Below are 22,470 nucleotides of genomic sequence, written 5' to 3'. Positions count from 1 at the left end.
ATAAATGGTAAATGGTTGAAACAAATCTGAAGAAATGCATGACATACCTGTGTGTGTGTGTGTACGCATGTATGTATATATAGGGAGAGAGAGAGCGTCAATATAAACAGACTTTATTTCAATCAAGCTGTCTTTTCTATCCTTCAGGAGCAGAATGTTCTGATCATCAGCGCTCCAGAATGTAGTGTTTTCTTGGCAAGCATCACATATTGTGATGTGTTAGCTAAAAGTTCCATATCCTAGAGACTGATATATTCCTCTGTACTTGTACCTTGGGGATTCATCAAAACCTGGCATCATAAGCAGCTTTCTACTGCCACAGACTGGACAGCGAAACAATTTAAAATATCCCAGAAAAAGAAAATAAGCATGCTTAATCAGAGCTTTCTGGACAGGAAGGACCTTTGAGCAAGTGAGGAATAAGCACTGCTTTTGTTAATTTGCATAGGCAGAATAGAGACTTCTGGGAAAAGGCCGAAATTACAGTCACAGAAAATGGCTGCATCTATAGAGAACGCTAAGAAGTGTTGGCAGCTTTTCCTCTGACCCTGACCACTTTTACAAGCAATCCTATGATAGTCAGCAGGACCCACCCTAAAAAGGAAGGGGCATCCACTTGGACCCTTTCCACCTTTTCTAAATCTCGCCTGATTGAGCACTGATTGAGCAGATAAGCACATGTCATTCTCATTTCAGAAAGGTATTGGTTAGCTTGCTGCTAGCAGCTCAGTTATGTTATGATGTTAGAGGCTATGCAAGGAATGCTTTAGTCCAGCGATATGCAGTTTTTATTGCGCCTTGCCTTCACCAGGAAGATCTTTAGCTTGAATCTGTGGCCTAGGTATTCACCTTGGTATTTCTTTTGGCACAAAGTGAAGGAGTATTTGAGAGAAAATGCACAATGTGTTTCTTATGTTGTTATGAACAACTTGTTACTCTTTCTCATTAAGCTTCAGCCACTGCAGAAATATATAAATAAGGGCTGACTTCCTGTAAGACGTGTCCAAAGCTGGGACGGAATAAAAGGAGACACTTGTAAATGATAGTGCTATCGTTTGAGAAAGGGTAAGTTGAGACTGACTTTCATGCGTATTCACAGACCAAGCATCATAAAGATACCAGCATGATCTTCATTGCGGGCTTAGAGCCGGTATTAGCTTTTGAGAGGTAAGAGGATTTTGAGGGCTCGTTGGTCTAGGGGTATGATTCTCGCTTTGGGTGCGAGAGGTCCCGGGTTCAAATCCCGGACGAGCCCTTTTCTTGGTACTCTTTTCAAGTTGGTTTGAAGTTTGCGTTTCAAAACCAACATCAATTTTTTCTTTGCAGTAGTGGATAATTCTTTGCTAGAGTCTCATGCTTCAGCCCTGCCCAGTCTGAGCTAATACCAAACATCTGGTCTTGCATGGCATGTACGAGCGTTCAGCTAGGGATGTCGGGCAGGTTGCATGAAAGAAATCTAAAGCCAGAGGCCCATGGAATAGCCAGTTCGGAGCAGTTTCATTACAGAAAAATCAACTGTAGGTATCTGTTTCTGTAGTGTAGTGGTTATCAAGTTCGCCTCACACGCGAAAGGTCCCCGGTTCGAAACCGGGCTGAAACAGTTGTTATATTGTGTTGGCTACAATGTTGATAGGTGCCGTTTTGCCATGGAATTGTCCAAGCCCTGAAGATTATTTCATACAATCTCGTTCCAAGAAAGGGAATTCTCTCAAAACACTAAAGTAATCGGCGTGTGGATGTATCTGTTGGTTCTCAGACCTTGCTTTCAAAAGAGCCCTGCAATCGGTTCACTGCTCACCTAGAACAAGCATTAACATGGAGAATTGTTGGCACCAACAGGAATCTTATTTTAGTGGAGTGTTTCTGGCTTTGAGTGCAGAGGCCCTCGGCTCAATTCCAAGATGATCCTTCTCAAGGTGATGATACAAATGCATTCTCACCTTTACGTTTAATGTCAGAATCATTTATTTCCAGTTGGTGGTGTAAGAATGTTTGCAACAGTATGGCGATTTTTCCTAGCCATGCATGAATGAAAGCATATCACTCGCCTTTAGGTGTTTTTCTAATACATTGATATTTGCATCTTCCTTCCTAGCCTGCATGTTTGACTATCTTACAGGCTGCATGTAATAAGTATCACATCAGGGCCCTTCTTCTACTCAATTCACAACTGTTCTATCACGACATAGATAAGAAAGCTGCATCTGCTTTTGTTGTGTAGTGGTAATCAGGTTTACCTGACGTGTGAAAGCCCCATGCTTTGAAAGTACACAGTAACAAAGAAACCGATGACTTTTATAATAAGGTGTCATGTGTGTCTCTTACTTTGCACAAAAAGTGCCAGAGATGACTTCATTTGTAGTCACTTGAAAAGTAGGGATTCTCCAATAAATGGTAAATGGTTGAAACAAATCTGAAGAAATGCATGACATACCTGTGTGTGTGTGTGTATGCATGTATGTATATATAGGGAGAGAGAGAGCGTCAATATAAACAGACTTTATTTCAATCAAGCTGTCTTTTCTATCCTTCAGGAGCAGAATGTTCTGATCATCAGCGCTCCAGAATGTAGTGTTTTCTTGGCAAGCATCACATATTGTGATGTGTTAGCTAAAAGTTCCATATCCTAGAGACTGATATATTCCTCTGTACTTGTACCTTGGGGATTCATCAAAACCTGGCATCATAAGCAGCTTTCTACTGCCACAGACTGGACAGCGAAACAATTTAAAATATCCCAGAAAAAGAAAATAAGCATGCTTAATCAGAGCTTTCTGGACAGGAAGGACCTTTGAGCAAGTGAGGAATAAGCACTGCTTTTGTTAATTTGCATAGGCAGAATAGAGACTTCTGGGAAAAGGCCGAAATTACAGTCACAGAAAATGGCTGCATCTATAGAGAACGCTAAGAAGTGTTGGCAGCTTTTCCTCTGACCCTGGCCACTTTTACAAGCAATCCTATGATAGTCAGCAGGACCCACCCTAAAAAGGAAGGGGCATCCACTTGGACCCTTTCCACCTTTTCTAAATCTCGCCTGATCGAGCCCTGATCGAGCCGATAAGCACATGTCATTCTCATTTCAGAAAGGTATTGGTTAGCTTGCTGCTAGCAGCTCAGTTATGTTATGATGTTAGAGGCTATGCAAGGAATGCTTTAGTCCAGCGATATGCAGTTTTTATTGCGCCTTGCATTCAGCAGGAAGATCTTTAGCTTGAATCTGTGGCCTAGGTATTCACCTTGGTATTTTTTTTGGCACAAAGTGAAGGAGTATTTGAGAGAAAATGCACAATGTGTTTCTTATGTTGTTATGAACAACTTGTTACTCTTTCTCATTAAGCTTCAGCCACTGCAGAAATATATAAATAAGGGCTGACTTCCTGTAAGACGTGTCCAAAGCTGGGACGGAATAAAAGGAGACACTTGTAAATGATAGTGCTATCGTTTGAGAAAGGGTAAGTTGAGACTGACTTTCATGCGTATTCACAGACCAAGCATCATAAAGATACCAGCATGATCTTCATTGCGGGCTTAGAGCCGGTATTAGCTTTTGAGAGGTAAGAGGATTTTGAGGGCTCGTTGGTCTAGGGGTATGATTCTCGCTTTGGGTGCGAGAGGTCCCAGGTTCAAATCCCGGACGAGCCCTTTTCTTGGTACTCTTTTCAAGTTGTTTTGAAGTTTGCGTTTCAAAACCAACATCAATTTTTTCTTTGCAGTAGTGGATAATTCTTTGCTAGAGTCTCATGCTTCAGCCCTGCCCAGTCTGAGCTAATACCAAACATCTGGTCTTGCATGGCATGTACGAGCGTTCAGCTAGGGATGTCGGGCAGGTTGCATGAAAGAAATCTAAAGCCAGAGGCCCATGGAATAGCCAGTTCGGAGCAGTTTCATTACAGAAAAATCAACTGTAGGTATCTGTTTCTGTAGTGTAGTGGTTATCACGTTCGCCTCACACGCGAAAGGTCCCCGGTTCGAAACCGGGCAGAAACAGTTGTTATATTGTGTTGGCTACAATGTTGATAGGTGCAGTTTTGCCATGGAATTGTCCAAGCCCTGAAGATTATTTCATGCAATCTCGTTCCAAGAAAGGGAATTCTCTCAAAACACTAAAGTAATCGGCGTGTGGATGTATCTGTTGGTTCTCAGACCTTGCTTTCAAAAGAGCCCTGCAATCGGTTCACTGCTCACCTAGAACAAGCATTAACATGGAGAATTGTTGGCACCAACAGGAATCTTATTTTAGTGGAGTGTTTCTGGCTTTGAGTGCAGAGGCCCTCGGCTCAATTCCAAGATGATCCTTCTCAGGGTGATGATACAAATGCATTGTCACCTTTACGTTTAATGTCAGAATCATTTATTTCCAGTTGGTGGTGTAAGAATGTTTGCAACAGTATGGCGATTTTTCCTAGCCATGCATGAATGAAAGCATATCACTCGCCTTTAGGTGTTTTTCTAATACATTGATATTTGCATCTTCCTTCCTAGCCTGCATGTTTGACTATCTTACAGGCTGCATGTAATAAGTATCACATCAGGGCCCTTCTTCTACTCAATTCACAACTGTTCTATCACGACATAGATAAGAAAGCTGCATCTGCTTTTGTTGTGTAGTGGTAATCAGGTTTACCTGACGTGTGAAAGCCCCATGCTTTGAAAGTACACAGTAACAAAGAAACCGATGACTTTTATAAAAAGGTGTCATGTGTGTCTCTTACTTTGCACAAAAAGTGCCAGAGATGACTTCATTTGCAGTCACTTGAAAAGTAGGGATTCTCCAATAAATGGTAAATAGTTGAAACAAATCTGAAGAAATGCATGACATACCTGTGTGTGTGTGTGTATGCATGTATGTATATATAGGGAGAGAGAGAGCGTCAATATAAACAGACTTTATTTCAATCAAGCTGTCTTTTCTATCCTTCAGGAGCAGAATGTTCTGATCATCAGCGCTCCAGAATGTAGTGTTTTCTTGGCAAGCATCACATATTGTGATGTGTTAGCTAAAAGTTCCATATCCTAGAGACTGATATATTCCTCTGTACTTGTACCTTGGGGATTCATCAAAACCTGGCATCATAAGCAGCTTTCTACTGCCACAGACTGGACAGCGAAACAATTTAAAATATCCCAGAAAAAGAAAATAAGCATGCTTAATCAGAGCTTTCTGGACAGGAAGGACATTTGAGCAAGTGAGGAATAAGCACTGCTTTTGTTAATTTGCATAGGCAGAATAGAGACTTCTGGGAAAAGGCCGAAATTACAGTCACAGAAAATGGCTGCATCTATAGAGAACGCTAAGAAGTGTTGGCAGCTTTTCCTCTGACCCTGGCCACTTTTACAAGCAATCCTATGATAGTCAGCAGGACCCACCCTAAAAAGGAAGGGGCATCCACTTGGACCCTTTCCACCTTTTCTAAATCTCGCCTGATCGAGCCCTGATCGAGCCGATAAGCACATGTCATTCTCATTTCAGAAAGGTATTGGTTAGCTTGCTGCTAGCAGCTCAGTTATGTTATGATGTTAGAGGCTATGCAAGGAATGCTTTAGTCCAGCGATATGCAGTTTTTATTGCGCCTTGCATTCAGCAGGAAGATCTTTAGCTTGAATCTGTGGCCTAGGTATTCACCTTGGTATTTTTTTTGGCACAAAGTGAAGGAGTATTTGAGAGAAAATGCACAATGTGTTTCTTATGTTGTTATGAACAACTTGTTACTCTTTCTCATTAAGCTTCAGCCACTGCAGAAATATATAAATAAGGGCTGACTTCCTGTAAGACGTGTCCAAAGCTGGGACGGAATAAAAGGAGACACTTGTAAATGATAGTGCTATCGTTTGAGAAAGGGTAAGTTGAGACTGACTTTCATGCGTATTCACAGACCAAGCATCATAAAGATACCAGCATGATCTTCATTGCGGGCTTAGAGCCGGTATTAGCTTTTGAGAGGTAAGAGGATTTTGAGGGCTCGTTGGTCTAGGGGTATGATTCTCGCTTTGGGTGCGAGAGGTCCCAGGTTCAAATCCCGGACGAGCCCTTTTCTTGGTACTCTTTTCAAGTTGTTTTGAAGTTTGCGTTTCAAAACCAACATCAATTTTTTCTTTGCAGTAGTGGATAATTCTTTGCTAGAGTCTCATGCTTCAGCCCTGCCCAGTCTGAGCTAATACCAAACATCTGGTCTTGCATGGCATGTACGAGCGTTCAGCTAGGGATGTCGGGCAGGTTGCATGAAAGAAATCTAAAGCCAGAGGCCCATGGAATAGCCAGTTCGGAGCAGTTTCATTACAGAAAAATCAACTGTAGGTATCTGTTTCTGTAGTGTAGTGGTTATCACGTTCGCCTCACACGCGAAAGGTCCCCGGTTCGAAACCGGGCAGAAACAGTTGTTATATTGTGTTGGCTACAATGTTGATAGGTGCCGTTTTGCCATGGAATTGTCCAAGCCCTGAAGATTATTTCATGCAATCTCGTTCCAAGAAAGGGAATTCTCTCAAAACACTAAAGTAATCGGCGTGTGGATGTATCTGTTGGTTCTCAGACCTTGCTTTCAAAAGAGCCCTGCAATCGGTTCACTGCTCACCTAGAACAAGCATTAACATGGAGAATTGTTGGCACCAACAGGAATCTTATTTTAGTGGAGTGTTTCTGGCTTTGAGTGCAGAGGCCCTCGGCTCAATTCCAAGATGATCCTTCTCAGGGTGATGATACAAATGCATTGTCACCTTTACGTTTAATGTCAGAATCATTTATTTCCAGTTGGTGGTGTAAGAATGTTTGCAACAGTATGGCGATTTTTCCTAGCCATGCATGAATGAAAGCATATCACACGCCTTTAGGTGTTTTTCTAATACATTGATATTTGCATCTTCCTTCCTAGCCTGCATGTTTGACTATCTTACAGGCTGCATGTAATAAGTATCACATCAGGGCCCTTCTTCTACTCAATTCACAACTGTTCTATCACGACATAGATAAGAAAGCTGCATCTGCTTTTGTTGTGTAGTGGTAATCAGGTTTACCTGACGTGTGAAAGCCCCATGCTTTGAAAGTACACAGTAACAAAGAAACCGATGACTTTTATAAAAAGGTGTCATGTGTGTCTCTTACTTTGCACAAAAAGTGCCAGAGATGACTTCATTTGCAGTCACTTGAAAAGTAGGGATTCTCCAATAAATGGTAAATGGTTGAAACAAATCTGAAGAAATGCATGACATACCTGTGTGTGTGTGTGTATGCATGTATGTATATATAGGGAGAGAGAGAGCGTCAATATAAACAGACTTTATTTCAATCAAGCTGTCTTTTCTATCCTTCAGGAGCAGAATGTTCTGATCATCAGCGCTCCAGAATGTAGTGTTTTCTTGGCAAGCATCACATATTGTGATGTGTTAGCTAAAAGTTCCATATCCTAGAGACTGATATATTCCTCTGTACTTGTACCTTGGGGATTCATCAAAACCTGGCATCATAAGCAGCTTTCTACTGCCACAGACTGGACAGCGAAACAATTTAAAATATCCCAGAAAAAGAAAATAAGCATGCTTAATCAGAGCTTTCTGGACAGGAAGGACATTTGAGCAAGTGAGGAATAAGCACTGCTTTTGTTAATTTGCATAGGCAGAATAGAGACTTCTGGGAAAAGGCCGAAATTACAGTCACAGAAAATGGCTGCATCTATAGAGAATGCTAAGAAGTGTTGGCAGCTTTTCCTCTGACCCTGGCCACTTTTACAAGCAATCCTATGATAGTCAGCAGGACCCACCCTAAAAAGGAAGGGGCATCCACTTGGACCCTTTCCACCTTTTCTAAATCTCGCCTGATCGAGCCTGATTGAGCAGATAAGCACATGTCATTCTCATTTCAGAAAGGTATTGGTTAGCTTGCTGCTAGCAGCTCAGTTATGTTATGATGTTAGAGGCTATGCAAGGAATGCTTTAGTCCAGCGATATGCAGTTTTTATTGCGCCTTGCATTCAGCAGGAAGATCTTTAGCTTGAATCTGTGGCCTAGGTATTCACCTTGGTATTTCTTTTGGCACAAAGTGAAGGAGTATTTGAGAGAAAATGCACAATGTGTTTCTTATGTTGTTATGAACAACTTGTTACTCTTTCTCATTAAGCTTCAGCCACTGAAGAAATATATAAATAAGGGCTGACTTCCTGTAAGACGTGTCCAAAGCTGGGACGGAATAAAAGGAGACACTTGTAAATGATAGTGCTATCGTTTGAGAAAGGGTAAGTTGAGACTGACTTTCATGCGTATTCACAGACCAAGCATCATAAAGATACCAGCATGATCTTCATTGCGGGCTTAGAGCCGGTATTAGCTTTTGAGAGGTAAGAGGATTTTGAGGGCTCGTTGGTCTAGGGGTATGATTCTCGCTTTGGGTGCGAGAGGTTCCAGGTTCAAATCCCGGACGAGCCCTTTTCTTGGTACTCTTTTCAAGTTGTTTTGAAGTTTGCGTTTCAAAACCAACATCAATTTTTTCTTTGCAGTAGTGGATAATTCTTTGCTAGAGTCTCATGCTTCAGCCCTGCCCAGTCTGAGCTAATACCAAACATCTGGTCTTGCATGGCATGTACGAGCGTTCAGCTAGGGATGTCGGGCAGGTTGCATGAAAGAAATCTAAAGCCAGAGGCCCATGGAATAGCCAGTTCGGAGCAGTTTCATTACAGAAAAATCAACTGTAGGTATCTGTTTCTGTAGTGTAGTGGTTATCAAGTTCGCCTCACACGCGAAAGGTCCCCGGTTCGAAACCGGGCAGAAACAGTTGTTATATTGTGTTGGCTACAATGTTGATAGGTGCCGTTTTGCCATGGAATTGTCCAAGCCCTGAAGATTATTTCATGCAATCTCGTTCCAAGAAAGGGAATTCTCTCAAAACACTAAAGTAATCGGCGTGTGGATGTATCTGTTGGTTCTCAGACCTTGCTTTCAAAAGAGCCCTGCAATCGGTTCACTGCTCACCTAGAACAAGCATTAACATGGAGAATTGTTGGCACCAACAGGAATCTTATTTTAGTGGAGTGTTTCTGGCTTTGAGTGCAGAGGCCCTCGGCTCAATTCCAAGATGATCCTTCTCAGGGTGATGATACAAATGCATTGTCACCTTTACGTTTAATGTCAGAATCATTTATTTCCAGTTGGTGGTGTAAGAATGTTTGCAACAGTATGGCGATTTTTCCTAGCCATGCATGAATGAAAGCATATCACTCGCCTTTAGGTGTTTTTCTAATACATTGATATTTGCATCTTCCTTCCTAGCCTGCATGTCTGACTATCTTACAGGCTGCATGTAATAAGTATCACATCAGGGCCCTTCTTCTACTCAATTCACAACTGTTCTATCACGACATAGATAAGAAAGCTGCATCTGCTTTTGTTGTGTAGTGGTAATCAGGTTTACCTGACGTGTGAAAGCCCCATGCTTTGAAAGTACACAGTAACAAAGAAACCGATGACTTTTATAAAAAGGTGTCATGTGTGTCTCTTACTTTGCACAAAAAGTGCCAGAGATGACTTCATTTGCAGTCACTTGAAAAGTAGGGATTCTCCAATAAATGGTAAATGGTTGAAACAAATCTGAAGAAATGCATGACATACCTGTGTGTGTGTGTGTATGCATGTATGTATATATAGGGAGAGAGAGAGCGTCAATATAAACAGACTTTATTTCAATCAAGCTGTCTTTTCTATCCTTCAGGAGCAGAATGTTCTGATCATCAGCGCTCCAGAATGTAGTGTTTTCTTGGCAAGCATCACATATTGTGATGTGTTAGCTAAAAGTTCCATATCCTAGAGACTGATATATTCCTCTGTACTTGTACCTTGGGGATTCATCAAAACCTGGCATCATAAGCAGCTTTCTACTGCCACAGACTGGACAGCGAAACAATTTAAAATATCCCAGAAAAAGAAAATAAGCATGCTTAATCAGAGCTTTCTGGACAGGAAGGACATTTGAGCAAGTGAGGAATAAGCACTGCTTTTGTTAATTTGCATAGGCAGAATAGAGACTTCTGGGAAAAGGCCGAAATTACAGTCACAGAAAATGGCTGCATCTATAGAGAACGCTAAGAAGTGTTGGCAGCTTTTCCTCTGACCCTGGCCACTTTTACAAGCAATCCTATGATAGTCAGCAGGACCCACCCTAAAAAGGAAGGGGCATCCACTTGGACCCTTTCCACCTTTTCTAAATCTCGCCTGATCGAGCACTGATTGAGCAGATAAGCACATGTAATTCTCATTTCAGAAAGGTATTGGTTAGCTTGCTGCTAGCAGCTCAGTTATGTTATGATGTTAGAGGCTATGCAAGGAATGCTTTAGTCCAGCGATATGCAGTTTTTATTGCGCCTTGCATTCAGCAGGAAGATCTTTAGCTTGAATCTGTGGCCTAGGTATTCACCGTGGTATTTCTTTTGGCACAAAGTGAAGGAGTATTTGAGAGAAAATGCACAATGTGTTTCTTATGCTGTTATGAACAACTTGTTACTCTTTCTCATTAAGCTTCAGCCACTGCAGAAATATATAAATAAGGGCTGACTTCCTGTAAGACGTGTCCAAAGCTGGGACGGAATAAAAGGAGACACTTGTAAATGATAGTGCTATCGTTTGAGAAAGGGTAAGTTGAGACTGACTTTCATGCGTATTCACAGACCAAGCATCATAAAGATACCAGCATGATCTTCATTGCGGGCTTAGAGCCGTTATTAGCTTTTGAGAGGTAAGAGGATTTTGAGGGCTCGTTGGTCTAGGGGTATGATTCTCGCTTTGGGTGCGAGAGGTCCTGGGTTCAAATCCCGGACGAGCCCTTTTCTTGGTACTCTTTTCAAGTTGTTTTGAAGTTTGCGTTTCAAAACCAACATCAATTTTTTCTTTGCAGTAGTGGATAATTCTTTGCTAGAGTCTCATGCTTCAGCCCTGCCCAGTCTGAGCTAATACCAAACATCTGGTCTTGCATGGCATGTACGAGCGTTCAGCTAGGGATGTCGGGCAGGTTGCATGAAAGAAATCTAAAGCCAGAGGCCCATGGAATAGCCAGTTCGGAGCAGTTTCATTACAGAAAAATCAACTGTAGGTATCTGTTTCTGTAGTGTAGTGGTTATCACGTTCGCCTCACACGCGAAAGGTCCCCGGTTCGAAACCGGGCAGAAACAGTTGTTATATTGTGTTGGCTACAATGTTGATAGGTGCCGTTTTGCCATGGAATTGTCCAAGCCCTGAAGATTATTTCATGCAATCTCGTTCCAAGAAAGGGAATTCTCTCAAAACACTAAAGTAATCGGCGTGTGGATGTATCTGTTGGTTCTCAGACCTTGCTTTCAAAAGAGCCCTGCAATCGGTTCACTGCTCACCTAGAACAAGCATTAAGATGGAGAATTGTTGGCACCAACGGGAATCTTATTTTAGTGGAGTGTTTCTGGCTTTGAGTGCAGAGGCCCTCGGCTCAATTCCAAGATGATCCTTCTCAAGGTGATGATACAAATGCATTGTCACCTTTACGTTTAATGTCAGAATCATTTATTTCCAGTTGGTGGTGTAAGAATGTTTGCAACAGTATGGCGATTTTTCCTAGCCATGCATGAATGAAAGCATATCACTCGCCTTTAGGTGTTTTTCTAATACATTGATATTTGCATCTTCCTTCCTAGCCTGCATGTTTGACTATCTTACAGGCTGCATGTAATAAGTATCACATCAGGGCCCTTCTTCTACTCAATTCACAACTGTTCTATCACGACATAGATAAGAAAGCTGCATCTGCTTTTGTTGTGTAGTGGTAATCAGGTTTACCTGACGTGTGAAAGCCCCATGCTTTGAAAGTACACAGTAACAAAGAAACCGATGACTTTTATAAAAAGGTGTCATGTGCGTCTCTTACTTTGCACAAAAAGTGCCAGAGATGACTTCATTTGCAGTCACTTGAAAAGTAGGGATTCTCCAATAAATGGTAAATGGTTGAAACAAATCTGAAGAAATGCATGACATACCTGTGTGTGTGTGTGTACGCATGTATGTATATATAGGGAGAGAGAGAGCGTCAATATAAACAGACTTTATTTCAATCAAGCTGTCTTTTCTATCCTTCAGGAGCAGAATGTTCTGATCATCAGCGCTCCAGAATGTAGTGTTTTCTTGGCAAGCATCACATATTGTGATGTGTTAGCTAAAAGTTCCATATCCTAGAGACTGATATATTCCTCTGTACTTGTACCTTGGGGATTCATCAAAACCTGGCATCATAAGCAGCTTTCTACTGCCACAGACTGGACAGCGAAACAATTTAAAATATCCCAGAAAAAGAAAATAAGCATGCTTAATCAGAGCTTTCTGGACAGGAAGGACCTTTGAGCAAGTGAGGAATAAGCACTGCTTTTGTTAATTTGCATAGGCAGAATAGAGACTTCTGGGAAAAGGCCGAAATTACAGTCACAGAAAATGGCTGCATCTATAGAGAACGCTAAGAAGTGTTGGCAGCTTTTCCTCTGACCCTGACCACTTTTACAAGCAATCCTATGATAGTCAGCAGGACCCACCCTAAAAAGGAAGGGGCATCCACTTGGACCCTTTCCACCTTTTCTAAATCTCGCCTGATTGAGCACTGATTGAGCAGATAAGCACATGTCATTCTCATTTCAGAAAGGTATTGGTTAGCTTGCTGCTAGCAGCTCAGTTATGTTATGATGTTAGAGGCTATGCAAGGAATGCTTTAGTCCAGCGATATGCAGTTTTTATTGCGCCTTGCCTTCACCAGGAAGATCTTTAGCTTGAATCTGTGGCCTAGGTATTCACCTTGGTATTTCTTTTGGCACAAAGTGAAGGAGTATTTGAGAGAAAATGCACAATGTGTTTCTTATGTTGTTATGAACAACTTGTTACTCTTTCTCATTAAGCTTCAGCCACTGCAGAAATATATAAATAAGGGCTGACTTCCTGTAAGACGTGTCCAAAGCTGGGACGGAATAAAAGGAGACACTTGTAAATGATAGTGCTATCGTTTGAGAAAGGGTAAGTTGAGACTGACTTTCATGCGTATTCACAGACCAAGCATCATAAAGATACCAGCATGATCTTCATTGCGGGCTTAGAGCCGGTATTAGCTTTTGAGAGGTAAGAGGATTTTGAGGGCTCGTTGGTCTAGGGGTATGATTCTCGCTTTGGGTGCGAGAGGTCCCGGGTTCAAATCCCGGACGAGCCCTTTTCTTGGTACTCTTTTCAAGTTGGTTTGAAGTTTGCGTTTCAAAACCAACATCAATTTTTTCTTTGCAGTAGTGGATAATTCTTTGCTAGAGTCTCATGCTTCAGCCCTGCCCAGTCTGAGCTAATACCAAACATCTGGTCTTGCATGGCATGTACGAGCGTTCAGCTAGGGATGTCGGGCAGGTTGCATGAAAGAAATCTAAAGCCAGAGGCCCATGGAATAGCCAGTTCGGAGCAGTTTCATTACAGAAAAATCAACTGTAGGTATCTGTTTCTGTAGTGTAGTGGTTATCAAGTTCGCCTCACACGCGAAAGGTCCCCGGTTCGAAACCGGGCAGAAACAGTTGTTATATTGTGTTGGCTACAATGTTGATAGGTGCCGTTTTGCCATGGAATTGTCCAAGCCCTGAAGATTATTTCATACAATCTCGTTCCAAGAAAGGGAATTCTCTCAAAACACTAAAGTAATCGGCGTGTGGATGTATCTGTTGGTTCTCAGACCTTGCTTTCAAAAGAGCCCTGCAATCGGTTCACTGCTCACCTAGAACAAGCATTAACATGGAGAATTGTTGGCACCAACAGGAATCTTATTTTAGTGGAGTGTTTCTGGCTTTGAGTGCAGAGGCCCTCGGCTCAATTCCAAGATGATCCTTCTCAAGGTGATGATACAAATGCATTCTCACCTTTACGTTTAATGTCAGAATCATTTATTTCCAGTTGGTGGTGTAAGAATGTTTGCAACAGTATGGCGATTTTTCCTAGCCATGCATGAATGAAAGCATATCACTCGCCTTTAGGTGTTTTTCTAATACATTGATATTTGCATCTTCCTTCCTAGCCTGCATGTTTGACTATCTTACAGGCTGCATGTAATAAGTATCACATCAGGGCCCTTCTTCTATTCAATTCACAACTGTTCTATCACGACATAGATAAGAAAGCTGCATCTGCTTTTGTTGTGTAGTGGTAATCAGGTTTACCTGACGTGTGAAAGCCCCATGCTTTGAAAGTACACAGTAACAAAGAAACCGATGACTTTTATAATAAGGTGTCATGTGTGTCTCTTACTTTGCACAAAAAGTGCCAGAGATGACTTCATTTGCAGTCACTTGAAAAGTAGGGATTCTCCAATAAATGGTAAATGGTTGAAACAAATCTGAAGAAATGCATGACATACCTGTGTGTGTGTGTGTATGCATGTATGTATATATAGGGAGAGAGAGAGCGTCAATATAAACAGACTTTATTTCAATCAAGCTGTCTTTTCTATCCTTCAGGAGCAGAATGTTCTGATCATCAGCGCTCCAGAATGTAGTGTTTTCTTGGCAAGCATCACATATTGTGATGTGTTAGCTAAAAGTTCCATATCCTAGAGACTGATATATTCCTCTGTACTTGTACCTTGGGGATTCATCAAAACCTGGCATCATAAGCAGCTTTCTACTGCCACAGACTGGACAGCGAAACAATTTAAAATATCCCAGAAAAAGAAAATAAGCATGCTTAATCAGAGCTTTCTGGACAGGAAGGACCTTTGAGCAAGTGAGGAATAAGCACTGCTTTTGTTAATTTGCATAGGCAGAATAGAGACTTCTGGGAAAAGGCCGAAATTACAGTCACAGAAAAAGGCTGCATCTATAGAGAACGCTAAGAAGTGTTGGCAGCTTTTCCTCTGACCCTGGCCACTTTTACAAGCAATCCTATGATAGTCAGCAGGACCCACCCTAAAAAGGAAGGGGCATCCACTTGGACCCTTTCCACCTTTTCTAAATCTCGCCTGATCGAGCCTAATTGAGCACTGATTGAGCAGATAAGCACATGTCATTCTCATTTCAGAAAGGTATTGGTTAGCCTGCTGCTAGCAGCTCAGTTATGTTATGATGTTAGAGGCTATGCAAGGAATGCTTTAGTCCAGCGATATGCAGTTTTTATTGCGCCTTGCATTCAGCAGGAAGATCTTTAGCTTGAATCTGTGGCCTAGGTATTCACCTTGGTATTTCTTTTGGCACAAAGTGAAGGAGTATTTAAGAGAAAATGCACAATGTGTTTCTTATGTTGTTATGAACAACTTGTTACTCTTTCTCATTAAGCTTCAGCCACTGAAGAAATATATAAATAAGGGCTGACTTCCTGTAAGACGTGTCCAAAGCTGGGACGGAATAAAAGGAGACACTTGTAAATGATAGTGCTATCGTTTGAGAAAGGGTAAGTTGAGACTGACTTTCATGCGTATTCACAGACCAAGCATCATAAAGATACCAGCATGATCTTCATTGCGGGCTTAGAGCCGGTATTAGCTTTTGAGAGGTAAGAGGATTTTGAGGGCTCGTTGGTCTAGGGGTATGATTCTCGCTTTGGGTGCGAGAGGTCCCGGGTTCAAATCCCGGACGAGCCCTTTTCTTGGTACTCTTTTCAAGTTGTTTTGAAGTTTGCGTTTCAAAACCAACATCAATTTTTTCTTTGCAGTAGTGGATAATTCTTTGCTAGAGTCTCATGCTTCAGCCCTGCCCAGTCTGAGCTAATACCAAACATCTGGTCTTGCATGGCATGTACGAGCGTTCAGCTAGGGATGTCGGGCAGGTTGCATGAAAGAAATCTAAAGCCAGAGGCCCATGGAATAGCCAGTTCAGAGCAGTTTCATTACAGAAAAATCAACTGTAGGTATCTGTTTCTGTAGTGTAGTGGTTATCACGTTTGCCTCACACGCGAAAGGTCCCCGGTTCGAAACCGGGCAGAAACAGTTGTTATATTGTGTTGGCTACAATGTTGATAGGTGCCGTTTTGCCATGGAATTGACCAAGCCCTGAAGATTATTTCATGCAATCTCGTTCCAAGAAAGGGAATTCTCTCAAAACACTAAAGTAATCGGCGTGTGGATGTATCTGTTGGTTCTCAGACCTTGCTTTCAAAAGAGCCCTGCAATCGGTTCACTGCTCACCTAGAACAAGCATTAACATGGAGAATTGTTGGCACCAACAGGAATCTTATTTTAGTGGAGTGTTTCTGGCTTTGAGTGCAGAGGCCCTCGGCTCAATTCCAAGATGATCCTTCTCAAGGTGATGATACAAATGCATTGTCACCTTTACGTTTAATGTCAGAATCATTTATTTCCAGTTGGTGGTGTAAGAATGTTTGCAACAGTATGGCGATTTTTCCTAGCCATGCATGAATGAAAGCATATCACTCGCCTTTAGGTGTTTTTCTAATACATTGATATTTGCATCTTCCTTCCTAGCCTGCATGTTTGACTATCTTACAGGCTGCATGTAATAAGTATCACATCAGGGCCCTTCTTCTACTCAATTCACAACTGTTCTATCACGACATAGATAAGAAAGCTGCATCTGCTTTTGTTGTGTAGTGGTAATCAGGTTTACCTGACGTGTGAAAGCCCCATGCTTTGAAAGTACCAAGTAACAAAGAAACCGATGACTTTTATAAAAAGGTGTCATGTGTGTCTCTTACTTTGCACAAAAAGTGCCAGAGATGACTTCATTTGCAGTCACTTGAAAAGTAGGGATTCTCCAATAAATGGTAAATGGTTGAAACAAATCTGAAGAAATGCATGACATTCCTGTGTGTGTGTGTGTACGCATGTATGTATATATAGGGAGAGAGAGAGCGTCAATATAAACAGACTTTATTTCAATCAAGCTGTCTTTTCTATCCTTCAGGAGCAGAATGTTCTGATCATCAGCGCTCCAGAATGTAGTGTTTTCTTGGCAAGCATCACATATTGTGATGTTTTAGCTAAAAGTTCCATATCCTAGAGACTGATATATTCCTCTGTACTTGTACCTTGGGGATTCATCAAAACCTGGCATCATAAGCAGCTTTCTACTGCCACAGACTGGACAGCGAAACAATTTAAAATATCCCAGAAAAAGAAAATAAGCATGCTTAATCAGAGCTTTCTGGACAGGAAGGACATTTGAGCAAGTGAGGAATAAGCACTGCTTTTGTTAATTTGCATAGGCAGAATAGAGACTTCTGGGAAAAGGCCGAAATTACAGTCACAGAAAATGGCTGCATCTATAGAGAACGCTAAGAAGTGTTGGCAGCTTTTCCTCTGACCCTGGCCACTTTTACAAGCAATCCTATGATAGTCAGCAGGACCCACCCTAAAAAGGAAGGGGCATCCACTTGGACCCTTTCCACCTTTTCTAAATCTCGCCTGATCGAGCCCTGATCGAGCCGATAAGCACATGTCATTCTCATTTCAGAAAGGTATTGGTTAGCTTGCTGCTAGCAGCTCAGTTATGTTATGATGTTAGAGGCTATGCAAGGAATGCTTTAGTCCAGCGATATGCAGTTTTTATTGCGCCTTGCATTCAGCAGGAAGATCTTTAGCTTGAATCTGTGGCCTAGGTATTCACCTTGGTATTTTTTTTGGCACAAAGTGAAGGAGTATTTGAGAGAAAATGCACAATGTGTTTCTTATGTTGTTATGAACAACTTGTTACTCTTTCTCATTAAGCTTCAGCCACTGCAGAAATATATAAATAAGGGCTGACTTCCTGTAAGACGTGTCCAAAGCTGGGACGGAATAAAAGGAGACACTTGTAAATGATAGTGCTATCGTTTGAGAAAGGGTAAGTTGAGACTGACTTTCATGCGTATTCACAGACCAAGCATCATAAAGATACCAGCATGATCTTCATTGCGGGCTTAGAGCCGGTATTAGCTTTTGAGAGGTAAGAGGATTTTGAGGGCTCGTTGGTCTAGGGGTATGATTCTCGCTTTGGGTGCGAGAGGTCCCAGGTTCAAATCCCGGACGAGCCCTTTTCTTGGTACTCTTTTCAAGTTGTTTTGAAGTTTGCGTTTCAAAACCAACATCAATTTTTTCTTTGCAGTAGTGGATAATTCTTTGCTAGAGTCTCATGCTTCAGCCCTGCCCAGTCTGAGCTAATACCAAACATCTGGTCTTGCATGGCATGTACGAGCGTTCAGCTAGGGATGTCGGGCAGGTTGCATGAAAGAAATCTAAAGCCAGAGGCCCATGGAATAGCCAGTTCGGAGCAGTTTCATTACAGAAAAATCAACTGTAGGTATCTGTTTCTGTAGTGTAGTGGTTATCACGTTCGCCTCACACGCGAAAGGTCCCCGGTTCGAAACCGGGCAGAAACAGTTGTTATATTGTGTTGGCTACAATGTTGATAGGTGCCGTTTTGCCATGGAATTGTCCAAGCCCTGAAGATTATTTCATGCAATCTCGTTCCAAGAAAGGGAATTCTCTCAAAACACTAAAGTAATCGGCGTGTGGATGTATCTGTTGGTTCTCAGACCTTGCTTTCAAAAGAGCCCTGCAATCGGTTCACTGCTCACCTAGAACAAGCATTAACATGGAGAATTGTTGGCACCAACAGGAATCTTATTTTAGTGGAGTGTTTCTGGCTTTGAGTGCAGAGGCCCTCGGCTCAATTCCAAGATGATCCTTCTCAGGGTGATGATACAAATGCATTGTCACCTTTACGTTTAATGTCAGAATCATTTATTTCCAGTTGGTGGTGTAAGAATGTTTGCAACAGTATGGCGATTTTTCCTAGCCATGCATGAATGAAAGCATATCACTCGCCTTTAGGTGTTTTTCTAATACATTGATATTTGCATCTTCCTTCCTAGCCTGCATGTTTGACTATCTTACAGGCTGCATGTAATAAGTATCACATCAGGGCCCTTCTTCTACTCAATTCACAACTGTTCTATCACGACATAGATAAGAAAGCTGCATCTGCTTTTGTTGTGTAGTGGTAATCAGGTTTACCTGACGTGTGAAAGCCCCATGCTTTGAAAGTACCAAGTAACAAAGAAACCGATGACTTTTATAAAAAGGTGTCATGTGTGTCTCTTACTTTGCACAAAAAGTGCCAGAGATGACTTCATTTGCAGTCACTTGAAAAGTAGGGATTCTCCAATAAATGGTAAATGGTTGAAACAAATCTGAAGAAATGCATGACATACCTGTGTGTGTGTGTGTACGCATGTATGTATATATAGGGAGAGAGAGAGCGTCAATATAAACAGACTTTATTTCAATCAAGCTGTCTTTTCTATCCTTCAGGAGCAGAATGTTCTGATCATCAGCGCTCCAGAATGTAGTGTTTTCTTGGCAAGCATCACATATTGTGATGTTTTAGCTAAAAGTTCCATATCCTAGAGACTGATATATTCCTCTGTACTTGTACCTTGGGGATTCATCAAAACCTGGCATCATAAGCAGCTTTCTACTGCCACAGACTGGACAGCGAAACAATTTAAAATATCCCAGAAAAAGAAAATAAGCATGCTTAATCAGAGCTTTCTGGACAGGAAGGACATTTGAGCAAGTGAGGAATAAGCACTGCTTTTGTTAATTTGCATAGGCAGAATAGAGACTTCTGGGAAAAGGCCGAAATTACAGTCACAGAAAATGGCTGCATCTATAGAGAACGCTAAGAAGTGTTGGCAGCTTTTCCTCTGACCCTGGCCACTTTTACAAGCAATCCTATGATAGTCAGCAGGACCCACCCTAAAAAGGAAGGGGCATCCACTTGGACCCTTTCCACCTTTTCTAAATCTCGCCTGATCGAGCCCTGATCGAGCCGATAAGCACATGTCATTCTCATTTCAGAAAGGTATTGGTTAGCTTGCTGCTAGCAGCTCAGTTATGTTATGATGTTAGAGGCTATGCAAGGAATGCTTTAGTCCAGCGATATGCAGTTTTTATTGCGCCTTGCATTCAGCAGGAAGATCTTTAGCTTGAATCTGTGGCCTAGGTATTCACCTTGGTATTTCTTTTGGCACAAAGTGAAGGAGTATTTGAGAGAAAATGCACAATGTGTTTCTTATGTTGTTATGAACAACTTGTTACTCTTTCTCATTAAGCTTCAGCCACTGAAGAAATATATAAATAAGGGCTGACTTCCTGTAAGACGTGTCCAAAGCTGGGACGGAATAAAAGGAGACACTTGTAAATGATAGTGCTATCGTTTGAGAAAGGGTAAGTTGAGACTGACTTTCATGCGTATTCACAGACCAAGCATCATAAAGATACCAGCATGATCTTCATTGCGGGCTTAGAGCCGGTATTAGCTTTTGAGAGGTAAGAGGATTTTGAGGGCTCGTTGGTCTAGGGGTATGATTCTCGCTTTGGGTGCGAGAGGTTCCAGGTTCAAATCCCGGACGAGCCCTTTTCTTGGTACTCTTTTCAAGTTGTTTTGAAGTTTGCGTTTCAAAACCAACATCAATTTTTTCTTTGCAGTAGTGGATAATTCTTTGCTAGAGTCTCATGCTTCAGCCCTGCCCAGTCTGAGCTAATACCAAACATCTGGTCTTGCATGGCATGTACGAGCGTTCAGCTAGGGATGTCGGGCAGGTTGCATGAAAGAAATCTAAAGCCAGAGGCCCATGGAATAGCCAGTTCGGAGCAGTTTCATTACAGAAAAATCAACTGTAGGTATCTGTTTCTGTAGTGTAGTGGTTATCAAGTTCGCCTCACACGCGAAAGGTCCCCGGTTCGAAACCGGGCAGAAACAGTTGTTATATTGTGTTGGCTACAATGTTGATAGGTGCCGTTTTGCCATGGAATTGTCCAAGCCCTGAAGATTATTTCATGCAATCTCGTTCCAAGAAAGGGAATTCTCTCAAAACACTAAAGTAATCGGCGTGTGGATGTATCTGTTGGTTCTCAGACCTTGCTTTCAAAAGAGCCCTGCAATCGGTTCACTGGTCACCTAGAACAAGCATTAACATGGAGAATTGTTGGCACCAACAGGAATCTTATTTTAGTGGAGTGTTTCTGGCTTTGAGTGCAGAGGCCCTCGGCTCAATTCCAAGATGATCCTTCTCAGGGTGATGATACAAATGCATTGTCACCTTTACGTTTAATGTCAGAATCATTTATTTCCAGTTGGTGGTGTAAGAATGTTTGCAACAGTATGGCGATTTTTCCTAGCCATGCATGAATGAAAGCATATCACTCGCCTTTAGGTGTTTTTCTAATACATTGATATTTGCATCTTCCTTCCTAGCCTGCATGTTTGACTATCTTACAGGCTGCATGTAATAAGTATCACATCAGGGCCCTTCTTCTACTCAATTCACAACTGTTCTATCACGACATAGATAAGAAAGCTGCATCTGCTTTTGTTGTGTAGTGGTAATCAGGTTTACCTGACGTGTGAAAGCCCCATGCTTTGAAAGTACACAGTAACAAAGAAACCGATGACTTTTATAAAAAGGTGTCATGTGTGTCTCTTACTTTGCACAAAAAGTGCCAGAGATGACTTCATTTGCAGTCACTTGAAAAGTAGGGATTCTCCAATAAATGGTAAATGGTTGAAACAAATCTGAAGAAATGCATGACATACCTGTGTGTGTGTGTGTATGCATGTATGTATATATAGGGAGAGAGAGAGCGTCAATATAAACAGACTTTATTTCAATCAAGCTGTCTTTTCTATCCTTCAGGAGCAGAATGTTCTGATCATCAGCGCTCCAGAATGTAGTGTTTTCTTGGCAAGCATCACATATTGTGATGTGTTAGCTAAAAGTTCCATATCCTAGAGACTGATATATTCCTCTGTACTTGTACCTTGGGGATTCATCAAAACCTGGCATCATAAGCAGCTTTCTACTGCCACAGACTGGACAGCGAAACAATTTAAAATATCCCAGAAAAAGAAAATAAGCATGCTTAATCAGAGCTTTCTGGACAGGAAGGACATTTGAGCAAGTGAGGAATAAGCACTGCTTTTGTTAATTTGCATAGGCAGAATAGAGACTTCTGGGAAAAGGCCGAAATTACAGTCACAGAAAATGGCTGCATCTATAGAGAACGCTAAGAAGTGTTGGCAGCTTTTCCTCTGACCCTGGCCACTTTTACAAGCAATCCTATGATAGTCAGCAGGACCCACCCTAAAAAGGAAGGGGCATCCACTTGGACCCTTTCCACCTTTTCTAAATCTCGCCTGATCGAGCACTGATTGAGCAGATAAGCACATGTAATTCTCATTTCAGAAAGGTATTGGTTAGCTTGCTGCTAGCAGCTCAGTTATGTTATGATGTTAGAGGCTATGCAAGGAATGCTTTAGTCCAGCGATATGCAGTTTTTATTGCGCCTTGCATTCAGCAGGAAGATCTTTAGCTTGAATCTGTGGCCTAGGTATTCACCTTGGTATTTCTTTTGGCACAAAGTGAAGGAGTATTTGAGAGAAAATGCACAATGTGTTTCTTATGCTGTTATGAACAACTTGTTACTCTTTCTCATTAAGCTTCAGCCACTGCAGAAATATATAAATA

The 22,470-nt window shown here is 41.7% G+C and overlaps 8 non-coding genes across 8 annotated transcripts; all 8 read left to right on the top strand.

Moving 5' to 3' along the window:
• Nucleotides 1–1,183: 1,183 nt before the first annotated feature.
• On the top strand, nucleotides 1,184–1,255 carry TRNAP-UGG (transfer RNA proline (anticodon UGG)). Its single transcript has one exon. It is a non-coding gene; the product is annotated as a tRNA-Pro (tRNA).
• Nucleotides 1,256–3,914: 2,659 nt separating this feature from the next.
• Nucleotides 3,915–3,987, top strand: TRNAV-CAC (transfer RNA valine (anticodon CAC)). Its single transcript has one exon. It is a non-coding gene; the product is annotated as a tRNA-Val (tRNA).
• Nucleotides 3,988–6,301: 2,314 nt separating this feature from the next.
• TRNAV-CAC (transfer RNA valine (anticodon CAC)) lies at nucleotides 6,302–6,374 on the top strand. Its single transcript has one exon. It is a non-coding gene; the product is annotated as a tRNA-Val (tRNA).
• A 4,700-nt stretch (nucleotides 6,375–11,074) lies between these two features.
• TRNAV-CAC (transfer RNA valine (anticodon CAC)) lies at nucleotides 11,075–11,147 on the top strand. The gene has a single exon. It is a non-coding gene; the product is annotated as a tRNA-Val (tRNA).
• A 1,970-nt stretch (nucleotides 11,148–13,117) lies between these two features.
• TRNAP-UGG (transfer RNA proline (anticodon UGG)) lies at nucleotides 13,118–13,189 on the top strand. Its single transcript has one exon. It is a non-coding gene; the product is annotated as a tRNA-Pro (tRNA).
• A 2,325-nt stretch (nucleotides 13,190–15,514) lies between these two features.
• TRNAP-UGG (transfer RNA proline (anticodon UGG)) lies at nucleotides 15,515–15,586 on the top strand. The gene has a single exon. It is a non-coding gene; the product is annotated as a tRNA-Pro (tRNA).
• Nucleotides 15,587–15,858: 272 nt separating this feature from the next.
• On the top strand, nucleotides 15,859–15,931 carry TRNAV-CAC (transfer RNA valine (anticodon CAC)). The gene has a single exon. It is a non-coding gene; the product is annotated as a tRNA-Val (tRNA).
• A 2,314-nt stretch (nucleotides 15,932–18,245) lies between these two features.
• On the top strand, nucleotides 18,246–18,318 carry TRNAV-CAC (transfer RNA valine (anticodon CAC)). The gene has a single exon. It is a non-coding gene; the product is annotated as a tRNA-Val (tRNA).
• The last annotated feature ends 4,152 nt before the right edge of the window (nucleotides 18,319–22,470 follow it).

This window comes from Triturus cristatus, chromosome 8, assembly GCF_964204655.1.
Source record: "Triturus cristatus chromosome 8, aTriCri1.1, whole genome shotgun sequence".
Lineage (NCBI taxonomy): Eukaryota > Metazoa > Chordata > Amphibia > Caudata > Salamandridae > Triturus > Triturus cristatus.
This window is presented reverse-complemented; position numbering and strand designations above follow the sequence as displayed.